This window comes from Bos indicus x Bos taurus, chromosome 11, assembly GCF_003369695.1.
Source record: "Bos indicus x Bos taurus breed Angus x Brahman F1 hybrid chromosome 11, Bos_hybrid_MaternalHap_v2.0, whole genome shotgun sequence".
Lineage (NCBI taxonomy): Eukaryota > Metazoa > Chordata > Mammalia > Artiodactyla > Bovidae > Bos > Bos indicus x Bos taurus.
Window position 1 is genome coordinate 97,072,595 of NC_040086.1, and position 14,024 is coordinate 97,086,618.

General features: G+C 52.8%; 1 protein-coding gene across 13 annotated transcripts in view; it reads left to right on the forward strand.

Moving 5' to 3' along the window:
• Positions 1 to 14,024, forward strand: part of RALGPS1 (Ral GEF with PH domain and SH3 binding motif 1) — a 302,934-nt gene that overhangs the window by 258,847 nt on the left and 30,063 nt on the right. The gene's annotated exons all lie outside the window — the stretch shown is intronic.

The following is a 14,024-nucleotide window of genomic DNA, read 5'->3' on the forward strand; positions in this document are numbered from 1 at the left end:
CCCAGCCTCGGCTTCCAGACAGCAGAGGGGACCTGCGGGGTCCCTTGCAGGCAGGACAAAGGGCAGCCCCAGGGAGGTCTTCCATGTCTGGCAATTAGATGGGGCTGCATGGCAAGAGCCCGACCAGACCAGGGACAGGAATGTGCCTCTTGCAGTCCCAAGAATGGGAGGAACACAGCCTCCCTCAGCTCCTCAGGAGGGGGCTGGGGCTACAGTCCCAGGCTCTTTCCAGCCAGCAAGCACCCCACACCTGCTGAGGAAAGGCCCCAGGAGAGTCTGTTCACTGGAGGCTTCACATGCCAGGGGCCGACTGTGAGCCAGGCCCCCTGAGGAGCCTGGAGAAGACCTGCCCTCGTGGGCTTCATTCTCGCTTTAGCTGGGGAAGCAAGCAGCAGACAGCGTGAGGAACTGATGGGTGCGGTGGGGGGAACAGCAGCCCCAGGAGGCCAGTGTGAGCTGCCTGACCCCGCTCTGTGGCTACACTCGCTCCCCCTCTCAGCTTGCCGGCCCTGCCTGGGAGACACAGGCTCTGTGTTGGACGCAGCCCTTCTGTGAGGTCTCTGGGGCCTCGGTTGGTATCAAGGTGGTCCCCCGAGCTGCAGCTGCACCCTGCGTCCCTCCGATGCCCCCACACCCCCTTCTCCACTCCCCGGGAAGCGGCCGTGCCAGCAGCTCCACACCAGCAGATGGACAGACTGTGAGAAAGGAAGTGGAGAAACCTTCTCAGTTTCTGGTCTGGGGAGAAAAAAGGCCAGGAATGCCACGTTTTCCATTTCCCCCCATATGTAATGTTTAGCTTATATAAATGAACTAATATTTTCCTGGAGAGCAAAAATCATAAAGAACGTTGACCCCGAGAGAGGGCAGTTGGTGCTGTGTGTGCCTTGGAACCGGTGAAGATATTTCCAGATCTCGTGAGCCCCGCCTCCATGTGGCTGAACCAGCTGACAGGTTTCCTCTGAGATTCTTTGGCAGCAAAGCAACTCCATGGAGAAGCTCAGGCTGGCCGCAGGTTCCTGTACCTTCAGGACTGCTCGCCAAACACCTTTCTGTCTTCCTTCTGTTGCCCAGTGGGTAAAAGCCAGGCAGATCTTGGAGTCGGGCCGACCTGAGTGCAGGACCAGCTCCAGTGCTTCCTAGCTCTGGGACTTTGGGTGATCGGCGTGGTCCCTCTGAGCCTTGGTGTTCTTATTGGTGAAATGGGAATAGGAATAACTAAACACTTTGGATAAGGAAATGGCAACCCACTCCAGTGTTCTTGCCTGGAGAATCCCATGGACAGAGGAGTCTGGCAGGCTACAGTCCATGGGGTCACAAGAGTCGGATGCGACTTAGCGACTAAAGCACCATAAATACTTCATGTAGGCTTATTTCGTGGACTGTGGCTGGGCCAGAAAAACCCTTAGGCAGTGCCTGGCACACGCTTACCACTCAGGAATGTTCGCTCCTGACCCTAACAGATAGGCTCTGATGCTGACCAGATGGAGGGACAGCATGGCATGGCCAATGGAGCACTGGACGGGGGCACCAGGGGGCCCTCACGTCAGTTCCAGCTCACACTCAGCAGCTGTGCCAGGTACTCTGGCTGCATAACTTGCCCCTCCAGGACCCAAGTGGCACAAAGCGGCTGTATTATTACATGCACAGACTTTTGGGCTAGGAGGTTGGACAGGGCACAGCCAGGGTGGCTTGTCTCTGCTCCATGACAACTAGGGTCTCAGTGGGAAATACGGGAAGGCTGAGAGGGACTAGATGTTGGGGCTGGAACCGTCGGGACACGTGTGGCGCTGGCTGTCAGCTGGGGCAGAACCCAAAGGTCCACATGGCGTCCAGTGGACGCCCACATGGGCTTCCCTGATGTATGGGAGCCTCAGAGTCATTGAGCTCTTGCATGGTATTGCCCTCCAAGAGCAGAGGTCCTCAAAGCATCATGCCATCTGTGTGACCCACCTTGGAAATCATTTAACCTCACTTCTGCCATGCTCTGTAGGTCAGTTCAGTTCAGTCGCTCAGTCGTGTCCGACTCTCTGCGACCCCATGGACTGCAGCACACCAGGCCTCCCTGTCCATCACCAACTCCCAGAGTTCACTCAAACTCATGTCCATCGAGTCGGTGATGCCATCCAGCCATCCCATCATCTGTCATCCCCTTCTCTTGCCTTCAATTTCCCAGCATCAGGGTCTTTTCCAATGAGTCAGCTCTTCACATCAGTGAAGGTGGCCCAAGTATTGGAGTTTCAGCTTCAGCATCAGTTCTTCCAATGAATATTCAGGACTGATTTCCTTTAGGATGGACTGGTTGGATCTCCTTGCACAGTCCAAGGGACTCTCAAGAGTCTTCTCCAACACCACAGTTCAAAAGCATCAATTCTTCGGCACTTTGCTTTCTTTCTGTCGGTCAAGGCAGTCTCAAAGGCCTGCCAGGCCCAAGGAGAGGGCAGGGAGACTGAGCCCTCAATGAGAGTGTCAGAATTTGTGGACTTGTGTTAAAACAAACCACACCAGCTGGTCCACAGGTAGGGAAACAGGTTAAAGATAGTAATAGCTGACACATACTGAGCGAGTACTCCCTGCCAGGCACTACTCTAACCCCATCCCGTGTGCTTGCCTGGTGAATCTACACCTACCTTGTGAGGTAGGTATACCTGCCCTATAGGCGAAGGCGCTGGGTTGCTCCCCCCATCTTGCACCTGGAGGAAGGGGCAGAGCCAGTTGCTGAGCCCAGGGATCTGGACTGGTTGTTGCCTGAATGCAGCACAGGGAAGAAGCAGGATGTACCAGAGGGCCCCGGAGTTCCCTGGGCTCCCCATCATCGGTGCAGTGCAGGAAGCGCCCTGCCCTGGGTGACCACCTTGGCGCACCCATGACGTTGCCACTGACACTGTGAGTGGCATGCTGTCCCAGCATGGTCCTCAGAAGGCTGGGTCTGTGTAAGAGTAGATCCTAAACATGCTTTGGCATATCCTGTCCTCCTCTTGCCCTGTCTGGGACTTCCCACTGTGGCTGCGGAGTGGGGGTGTTGCCATCCCCCCATTCTGGACTTCCCTCTACCTTCCTCGGCTGGCTAACCTCAGGGTCTGGTTGCCAAGAATGGTGCGGGCTGAGTGCCAACTCCGGGTGCTGTTTCCTCTCACAGGCACTTTCATGGGTTTTCCGGCGACCCCACAGCCCCGTGACCTGAGCAGATGCAGATTTTTTCTGGGGGTGGGGAGGCACTGCACGGGCCCTCAGCTGGTGCCCACCACGTTTCTTACTGCTTGAAGTCCCCTCCAGCCCTCAGCTCCACTCACAGGGACCACCTTGGTCCAGGAGAGGCCACACCTCTCCTGGTCCGGATGAATCTGTGAGTGTAGCTAACCCTGGTGTGGCCACAGCCATGTGGACTCTAGGCCTGAGGGAGGCACTCAGAGTCCCCTGGGTCTCCCAGCTGCTGGGGACATATAGCAAGTTCCTCGAGTGGCCTGGAGACCCCTTACTGTGGTTGAGAAGAGTGAGAGAGCACCCCCATGGGTGAGGGCAGTGACCCCCTCTTTCTACCCTCATATTCTCAGAGTGGGTAGAAGACCCTAGGTGAGGGACTCAAGGGACAGGGACCAGTTTTCGCTGGTTCCCTCTGGAGTTCGCGTCTGCTTTGTCCTTGGAGTCTCCCATCCTAGTAGCCCTTAAGGACAAGGTCAAGCAGAGGGACCAAGACTCAAAGCTGCTGCCCTGCTGCAGCTGGGAACTTGGACCTCTGGCTGTGAGAAGAACGCGTCCGGGCCTCACTGCAGTTGAAAGGTGATCGGATGCCATATTTCAGAAGGAAGTGAACCGGGGCAAACCGAGTGACGTGTGAGATAGAGCCTGGCTCGCAGTAAGGACCCGTAAGAGTTGCATGTATGAGAAACAAAGAACGCATGTGAACATAAAAGTCACCGGCTCCCAGGCTCCACCAGGAAACCTGGCCAGAGAAGGCTTTCAACACAAACAGGCTTTCCTCTGCAGAGGGGCCCCCGGGGCCCAGAGAGCTCAGGGCTCTGGCAGACCCGGTGAGAGCCCCAGTGTGGGAACAAAATGAAATGGAGAATGAATGAAACACAGGAATGAAACGGGGAGACACGGAACCCCTTGCAGTTGGGAGGGATGTGGGCCCCGTGCCCCAAACGCTCAGGCTGGTGCTCTCGAAGCTCCAGATCGCAGCAGTGGTGATCCTGGCCTCCAGGGATGATGTGGAGGCTCAGAGCCGGAGGAGAATGGACCCCAGCTCCCTGCTCAGCCCGGGGACTTGGCTGGATGGAATGCGAGTCTTGTGACTCCAAATTGAGTCGTTTCCCTCCGACACAGCTGCCTCCCATTAATCTCCGATGTGCGAGACTTGGAGCGCAGCCCGTGAGTGGCGGCCGGGCTGCCAGGTTGCTTGAATCGGGCAGCGCTAACCCAGGGCAGGACTGCTCTGATGCCGCCGGGACCCGTGGGAACGAGGCTCCCCTACCCGGGTGCGTGTCCTCCTCGGCAGAGCCGTGGGCACCATGCCGGTGCTCTCGGCACATGCTGCTGGTTCTCCAGCTGCCCACCCAGCCCTGTGCTGGTCACTGAGACACGGTCCCTGCCTCCTGGGGTGGGGGATGGGGATGGACAGTCAGCAGGAAATCACGCACAACTACTTAGCTTCGGATGAACGGGTGCCATGAAGGCCGGGCGTGGGCCACGTGCACCCAGAACGATGGGGTGTCACCCTCTTTGTGAGAACTCCCACCCTCGGGGCTGTGAATCCTGCACCACGCCGGGCTCTGTATCTCAGCGAGGGTCTAATTTAACCCCTGAGGATGGGAGGGGCCTCCAGTTCTTTCCCTCCATTTCTTTCTCTTCCAAGAGAAATGTACAGGAGGCACTGGGGGCGTTTCAGATCTGTCTCCTGTGACCCCCGTGGGTGGGCAGAAGAGGCCCGTGGCCCCCACAGTGTCTCAGCGCTGGCTGGCTGGCCAAGGCCACCTCTGAGAAGAGGAAGTGACGGCCGAGACCGAGGCTGCTGAGGTCAGAGTAGTGTGTGGCTTCTGAGCTGCCTTCCTTTAGAATTACAAGCGGAGCACAAGGCCACTGTTTCCCACCGCTCACCAGCCCCTCGCCCCGGCAAGCTCTTGAACCCTTCCAACTGCAGGTGCCACATCATAATGTTGAGATGCCGCCAACAGGGCCTGCAAGGCAGTGTTACTGTGACGCTGACATCAGATCCTCTGTCCAGAACATTTAGCACAGTCTCTGGCCCCTGGTAGATTCTCAGTGAGTGTCACCCATTACCATCGCCAGCCCTGGCACAGTTGTGATAGTTATCCAAGTGATGTAGTTACTGCTATTATCATATTTCTTTATTTTTTCTTATCAAAGCAGATATCTTTCCTGGGTGTAATTATCTGGATGCTTGTCTCTGTCCCCACTTGACTGTGACTCTGCGAAGGCAGAGTGTCAGCTCTCTAATTCAGAGTGGCTGGGGCGCACCCCCCCTGTGTTGTTAGGAAAGAGAGAGGCCAGCGCTCTGTCCTTTTATCCTCACCAGGGTGCCACCAGGCCGGCTTAGTGCCCCTGTCTTGCAGACGTAAAATTCACGCTCAGAGGCGCGAGGTGACTCGCCCAAGGTCGCTCAGCCAGGGGGTGGCAGGTACCAGTCGGAGCCTGTCTGCCTTTGGGTCCCACGTTCTTTGCTGTAGCCATTCATCATCCTGATCCTGCCCACTCCAGAGCCTTTGTTAGAAGGCTCTGTGCTCTTTTCTCTTCCAATCAGTGAGTGGTCTGCTGGGCAGCATGTTGGTTTCTTGAGAGAAGTGTAATGAAAACCAGATTTCGTTCATGATATCTTGTTCCCCAATGACTGTCAGTTCTCATATGTTCCAATGAAACTGCTAAAGAAACAGCCACTTAAAGATTATTCATGGAAAAATTATGCTGAGGAAAAATAGAGCAATCCTCTGAGATAGTCAAGCCGCGTGGTCAGTTTTTCCAGCTGCTCGTGCCATATCGGGCTGGGCAGCGGGGACCACACTCTGCTAGGGCAGGCCAGAGCCCCAGCCCATTATCACCGCCCCCGCCCCCACCCCGAGGACACAGAGGAACAAACTTGTTAGCACCCAGCTCCGAACCAGTCCCAGAAGACACGTGTCCCGGGTGCTGTCACATGACGCGCCCCCTCTCCCCCCGCCAGGCCTGGTGGGGCTGGCACGTGAGGCCTTTCAGTAGCAGAGTGTCACTTACTGGCAGAGAGGCCACCCCCCCCCACACACACACCCCAGGTCCCAGCTGAATGGAAATTCTTCTGCTTCAGCGTCAAAGTCCTGCTGTTGGTCCACAGTGCAGGGACGGGAGTGATGGAGACCCAGGGCACTGAGACCAGCATCAGCTCTGACCCTGGGCCCAGGAAGATCACAGCCCCCCACCTTCCCCCAGCTGAGTTCAGGGCCATCTGAGGCCAGGCCTGCCTCCCATCCAAAGCAGCAAGGAGAAGGGGGTGGATCCACGCCTTGGCCTGGAGGGAGAGTCAGGAGCTGAGTGGAAGCGACCAGGGGCGAGTCCAGAGGCTCAGGAGAGCCTGACTGGGGTCAGAGCCAGGGCGCAGGAACCTCTGGGCAACAAGTGGGGAAGGGAGTGGGTGAGGAGAGAGCCGAGGCCAGGGAGGTTCCCAGAAGAGCCTCGGAGTGTCCACTTCTCACTGCACACGAGGCTGGTTCAAGGAGCAAACCCAGCTCCCCTCGGCCACGTGACCTGGGGGCGGGGAGGTCTCCACAGGACGGCTGTAGGAGTGTTGATGGCTCGAGAGTCTCTGGACTCAGCAATGGAGTGTTTATACGAGCCTGGCTCACAGCTGGTGCACAGTAGGTGCTCCCTCACCTTCCCTTCCTCCGGAGCAGCAGTGGGACGTTTATCCACCACACGTTTCCTTCAAGAAGTGCCTTCTGCTTAGATCAGATCACCTCGATGTGTCGCCGTGTTCCCCCTTCCTCAGGTTTCCCCTAATGCCTGACCTCTGAACTGCTCGAGCTCCTTCCCCACCATGGGCCACCCCCCACGCCCCACCCCCTTCCCCTGGTTCCCGGAGAGTGGCACAGGGCCCAGGTCCTGCTCATGGGCTGTCTCACCTGCAGAGCTGGCCTCCTCCGAGTACTCACCTTCTGGGTGGCAGCACCACACCCAGCCAGAGACCAGGCCCGCAGCACTCAATTATCACTGTTATTAATGCTAGGACACCACTGGTTCCAACCATGGGGAGGAGCCAGGCGATATGACCTTTACAAAATACTTACTGAGCCCGGGGTGGGAGCCAGAGTGACTCAGGCATCGAGACTGATCCTGCGTACAGGCAGCTGATAAACAAGCCACATTCCACCCTCCGCATGGATTCATTTATTGAGCAATATGTACAAAACAGAAACAAAGCCTGGTGCTTCCACGCTGCCCTTCCTCCCGCGGCAGCTACACGAGATGTCTCCCCTGGGACAGAACTTGCTTTCATCCCTGTGCTTTGAGCAGAAGTTCTTCACGGGGTGCCCATCAGAATCACCCGAAGAGCAGCACCCCTGACCCAGCTGAGGCCAGCAGAACTAGACCCTCCTGGGCTGGGCCCAAGAAGCTCCGATTCTCACACACCCTCCAGATGCTTCTGATACAAACATGCCCTGGTTAAGAACGAGTCTCAGAGAAGCTGACGGCGACGTGGAACCCCTCACAGGAAAGTACAAGCGCACACAAAGCTTAGCCGTAGTCCTCGCCAGCTCCCATGGACCCTCCCAGGGTTGGCGAAGTCCAGGCCACAACTCTCTGACGTCATTGTCATTGGTTGGTCTGTCGGAGCCCCAATTCTTGAGATGATGCCACATGCAGGCTGGAATTGGGACCTCAGCGCCCCCTCTTCTTATCAAATTAAGTCTTTTGGATCCCCCTGCTCGGCCCGAGCCTGAGCTCTCTGTCTCGGTAGAGGAGGGTTTTACTCCCATTCAGGTTTGAGTGGGCAGATGACAGAACAGAAGCTGAAAGCAGCGCAGCAGCAGCTTTATTCAGTGGCCAAAGAATGGAGAAAAGGGAACTAAATTAACAAAGACAAAGGGATGAGCGGTGAGGCTGATAATGGGGAGGCAGATGCCTTAGTCCCCCGGGGGAGGGATGGGGCTTTTGCAAGGGAGTAGGGTGCCACCCCCTTTCTATCCTTCTTTGGTCCTTAATGTCCAGTCTTGGCCACCAGTGGATATGTCATTTAATATGCTAATGTAGTCAGATGGAGGTACAAGGAGACTCAGAGTCTGTTGGAAATCACATTCATCGCCATCTTGGGCCCAGCTGGTTCCATCTGGTTTTTTCTTTGTGTGTGTGTGCGGTTTCCTTTCCTATCTCTGGACCCTTTAACGTAAAGATTTACATTCACTCCTGCTAGAGGTGGGAGAGTTGACAAATTTTAAGCAAGGACACTTCTGCTAACAGTGGAGGTTGATGGGTTTATTTTTCTTAACTTTATTTATTTGACTTAGCCAGGTCTTCTTTGCGGCACATGGGGTCTAGTTCCCCAGCCAGGGATGGAATAGCTCCCAAGAAGTCCTGGTTGATGGGTTTTGAACAAAGACCTGGAGCATCTCTGACAGCACTATCTCCTGCCACCTGGCCCAGGCAACCAGGCAGAAGGGAGCCCACTGGCCAAGGCCCCATCATGCAGCCCCCAGTTCCTGGCACAGGGTGGGGAAGGATAGACCTGGATTCCAGCACAGCCCCTAGCACGGCACCTGGTACAGAGAAAGTTTCCACTCATTTTTCAAGTCTGTTCATTTTAAATCATGAAACCTTTCTACAAAGAGAATATCTATGGTACCTCCCACCCATGTTTAACAGAAGCGAACATTTTGCCATATTTGCTTTACATCTCCTTAATTGTTTACAGATCGATTACACCCCATCCTTTCCCTTTCTTCTGTATGGAGGTATCTACTGTCCCCATAGCATTTTGTGTTATTCCTGTGTGGATTTTTGTATTTTACTACACATATACCTATATATGGGCTGCCCAGATAGCACTAGTGGTAAAGAACCTGCCTGCCAATGAAGGAGACATAAGAGGCCCGAGTTCATTCCCTGGGTTGGGAAGATCCTCTGGAGGATGGCATGGCAACCCACTCTAGTAGTCTTGCATGGAGAACTCCCATGGACAGAGGAGTCTGGGGGTCTATAGTCCATAGGGTCCCACAGAGTTGGACATGACTGAAGCAACTTAGCATGCGCACATACATATAAAAATGTATACTAGTTTTTAAAAATATTACATAAGTGGCATCATGCCATTCACCTAAACATTCATCTGCAACTTGCTCTGCCTGCTTACCATATGTTTCTGTCATATGCATTGTATCCACACGGATACCTGCAGATCCAGTTTCTTCGTTTTTTCCTGCTCTGCAGAATTTGTTGAATGAATGAACTGCAGCTCCCTTATCCATTTCTCTACCGAGGGGCATGCAGGTTGTTTCCACTTGGAACACCCTTGGAAAGGAAATGTGTCCCCCTTGTGCACGGATGCACGTTTCCTGAAGGCAGACACCCAGAATTGGAATCCTGAGGTCACGGTGATGCCATGAAAGGACCTTTACTCAGCATTGCTAATTGCTTTTCAAGTATTGGACACTCAAATGAGCCCTTAACTAGCATTCACATTTGATATTGTCAGGATAATCTTTTTTTTTTTTTTTTAACAATCTAATAAGTTGAAAATGTATCTCAGTTTTACTGTAATTTGCATTCCCATTATTACCAGTGAGGTTAAGGCATCTTTCCATATAGTTATTGGTCATTGAGGTCATTTCCTCTTTTGTGAATTTCCCATTTGTTTCCTTTGCCCATTTTCTTGGGGCGTAGTTTGTCTCTTACTGGTATTTGAAGTTCTCTGTAAATCTGAACCGTAACCCTTTGATGGTGATGTGGGTGACATATTGCTTCTCTCAGACTACACCTTGCCATCTAATGTTGCTTTTCCTGTCTTTTGTTTATTGGCTTGATTTGGTACAGAAATGTTTAATCAAATTTTTTTCATTTTTAAAAATTTATTTTTTAATTGGAGGAAAATTGCTTTACAATGTTGTGTTTCTGCCGAACAACAGCACAAATCAGCCATAATTATACATATATCCCCTTCCTCTTGAGCCTCTCTCCCCTCATTTTTTTTCCTTGAAGGTTTATGCCTTTTGTTTCTTTCCTTTCGCCAAGGTCATAAGGATTGTCTCCTTTTTCTTTCCAGTAGTTTTGCATTTCTGCTTTTCTATATATATATAATTAATCCACTCACATAATGTAAGGTAAAAGGACTCAATAACTTCATCTTTCTCCACGTGGAACCTAATGGTTCTAGACCCATGTACTGAAGACCCTGTCTTCCCTTTAACTTGTAATGCCGCCGCCACCATGAAGAAGTCTAGACTCTCACCTGTGATTCACTGAACAGTTTCTCTGTCCATGCGCCAGCACTAGACTGTTTGAGTTACTTTTGTCTTGTGCTTTGGTCTGATAACTGGTAGGACAAGTCCTGTGCTGTTCTTCTCAAAATTTGTTGCGACTACTTTGTCCCTTTCTTCTTCTTCAGGATTTTAAGATTAGCCAAAATGACCAGATATAACAGGATTTGAGCACCATGCCCCTGACAGTTTCAGGCTTTTCACTTATCAGACTTTCATGAATCTGTATGATGGTTGGATTTGAGAAGTTTAGACTGGTTGCAGGAAGAAGAGAAAGTGTGGTAACTCAGACCAGTCAGTGAGAAGAGAGATGGACAGGGAGGGGGTGTAGAAAACCTAGGGGTCTTGACGATTGTGTGTGGCAAGTAAGAAGAGATGGGGAAACAATGGAAACAGTGAGAGACTTTATTTCGGGGGTCTCCAAAATCACTGCAGATGGTGACTGCAGCCATGAAATTAAAAGACGCTTGCTCCTTAGAAGAAAAGGTATGACTAACCTAGACAGCATATCAAAAAGCAAAGACATTATTTTACCAATAAAGGTCTGTCTAGTCAAAGCTATGGTTTATCCAGTAGTCATGTATGGATGTGAGACTTAAATTCTAAAGAAAGCTGAGCGCCAAAGAATTGATGCTTTTGAACTGTGGTGTTGGAGAAGACTCTTGAGAGTCCCTTGGACTGCCAGGAGATCCAACCAGTCCATCCTAAAGGAAATCAGTCCTGAATATTCATTGGAAGGACTGATGCTGAAGCTGAAACTCCAGTACTTTGGCCACCTGATGCGAAGAACTGACTCATTTGAAAAAACCCTGATGCTGGGAAAGATTGAAGTCGGGAGGAGAAGGGGGCGACAGAGGATGAGATGGTTGGTTGGCATCACCAAAGTGATGGACATGAGTTGGAGTAAGCTCCAGGAGTTGGTGATGGACAGGGAAGCCTGGTGTGCTGCAGTCCATGGGATTGCAAAGAGTCGGACACAACTGAGCAACTGAACTGAACTGAGTAAGACGAGAAAAGGCAAGTCACAGTCTTGGAGAAGCCAAGACGACTGCTCCTTCCAGGCCAGGTGACTGAATGGCCAGCAGGGCCTCCAGCCAAGGCTGGAAATACAGGAAGAGGGTTCAAGTTCAACCTTGGCTGAACTTACGATATCTTAGGAAAGCTCAGATGAAGGGATCAAGCCAACAGAAGGAAATGCAGGTCTCAGGCTCAAAAAAAAAAAAAAAAAAGGATGGCTGGAGACTTCCCTGATGGTCCAGTGGCTAAGACTCCTCGGGCTCACCATTCAGGGGACCTGGGTTTGACCCCTGGTCAGGGAACTAACTTCCACATGCCTGCAACTAAAGATCCTACACGCCACAATGAAGACCCAGTGCAGCCAAGTAACTAAATAAATATTAAAAAAATAAATAACTATTGTGGATTTCCATAAGCTCCCTTGCTCTTTAAAACAAACAACAACAAAAAAGGATGGCAGTAAAGGTTTAAGAGTCATCAGCCAACCCGCTGAGTTAAAAATCAAATCAGAACCAGGAGCCAAAGAGGGAGGCTTGTATAGACAATACCAGCCACTGGGGGATCAGGAACCCATAGAGGAGGCTGAGTGACAGCGATCAAAGAGGTTCAGGGAGAAGCAGGAGGGAGTGATATCACAGGCACCCAGGAAGCAGAGGCTTACGAGGAGCCATCACCTGCATCACCCACCAAGGGCGCTGGCGAGGAAGCCAATGAGTGCTCGACAATTTGGCCCAAAGGAGGTCAATGGAAATGTCATTAGGAAATGGAAACCAGATTTAGTGACTTGAAGAGTGAGTGAGGGGGCGGCAGCTGGTTTTTGAGGAAGTGTGGCGCCTGGGAGGAGAGCTGGGCCAGGGGACCTTCTTTTGCAGAAGGTGGGAAAATCAGAGTGTATGCATAAACTGGAATGGACCGAGCAGGAGAAGGGGAAGTGGTGCAGTGAACTCCCACTCCCAGAGATCGTCCCACCCCCCTGTGCCTCCTCCACATCCCATGTGGTGCCTGGGAGGAGAGCTGGGCCAGGGCACCTTCTTTTGCAGAAGGTGAGAAACTAAGAGTGTATGCATAAACTGGAATGGACCGAGCAGGAGAAGGGGAAGTGGTGCAGTGAACTCTCAGAGGGAACAGGAGGTTGGGTCGGAGGTTCCTGTTCCGCGGGGGCCTGGCAGGAAGCCTGGTGTCTCCGGAGGTGCACGTGGCGATTGAGGGCAACCAAACCCAACAGGCACCATGTTCTCGTGGCAGGAGAGTGGCAGCATTTTGGAGGGGAGAGAGTCTGATAGTTGTGTAGTGGGGCTGAAGGAGGGGTTGACACCTGGGAATAGTTGTTGAAGGGAACAGTGGAGACCTAGTGCAGGGCTTGGTGGTGGGGCCTCAGGGAAGTGAAGGAGAGGATGTGGAGGAGGCACAGTGGGGTGGGACAATCTCTGGGAGTGGGAGTTCAGAGCCCGAGATTTCGTGAGTTCCTTGCCTCGGGAACCCTCCGAAGTGCCAGAAGCTGGACTTCCCATAGTGCACAGGCTGCGGACAAGGGTCGTTGTTTTGCACGCCAAAATAAGAATGAACCGAGCGTGCTGGGGGACACGGGGACCCTTAGGTCACTAGTGGATCTGCAGCATCTTCTGGTGGAGGATCTGGAGCCCTGGGTGGACCTCTGGCCTCACAGGCCCTCCAGGATGTTCCCCAGCACAGCCAGGCAGTAGCCCCCAGGTTTGCCCCACATTCGATGTGCTCTGCAGGAAGTAACCGAGCCCCTTTGCAGAAACCCTGGCTCCCATTTCCGGTGTCTGGCCCAGGTAGCTATGGCTCAGCTATCATCTGGGGTCACCTCCCTTTGACATAGGTTGGGACCTGGGGCTCTTTACTGCTTGCACCTGGACAAACATTTGAGCAGCAGATACAAAGAAACTATGAGGGACTAAAAATAACCGCAGGCATATGCAGTTGGGGCAAATTTCAAACAAAAGGGTCAAAATCCAACCACCATGTCTGAGGTGCCTGGAGCAGGGTACTGTGCGTGATCCCTTCGTGCAGCACCACCAGGGGGTGGGCAGACCACCTAGGTCGCCCCTCTGGCCTGACCCACTGATCTGCACCTACCCTCACTCCACTCAAGGAACCAGATCACCTACCCACAGGGAGCAAGCAAGGGAACCTGTTACTTGTTTTCGCTCCCTTGTGAGCCTGATTAAAGCCTTGCCTGAATTCCTCGTCTAACCTCTTATCTGTTTCTGTTGATTCGAGTCCAAGAACCCAGCTTGGTAACACCTTAAGACCTCCCTTCCCAAATCACAACCACAGAAATTAAAGAGACAACAGTGGTCTAGACCATGCCCCACAGAAAATAGCTGTGAATGTGGCTAACATGAAGGGCTCAGTCTCTCAGCACATGCTGCTCAGTAGGGTTTGTGACCCCAACCCCCTGGCTTTGATGACCTTGCATTGGCCCCATAATTGGGGCTGAGGAGGACAGGGTAACCTAATCATAATAAAACCAGAGAGAGCACTAACTGAAACTCTGCGTATGTTACCCCAAGACCTCTCCCAGCCACC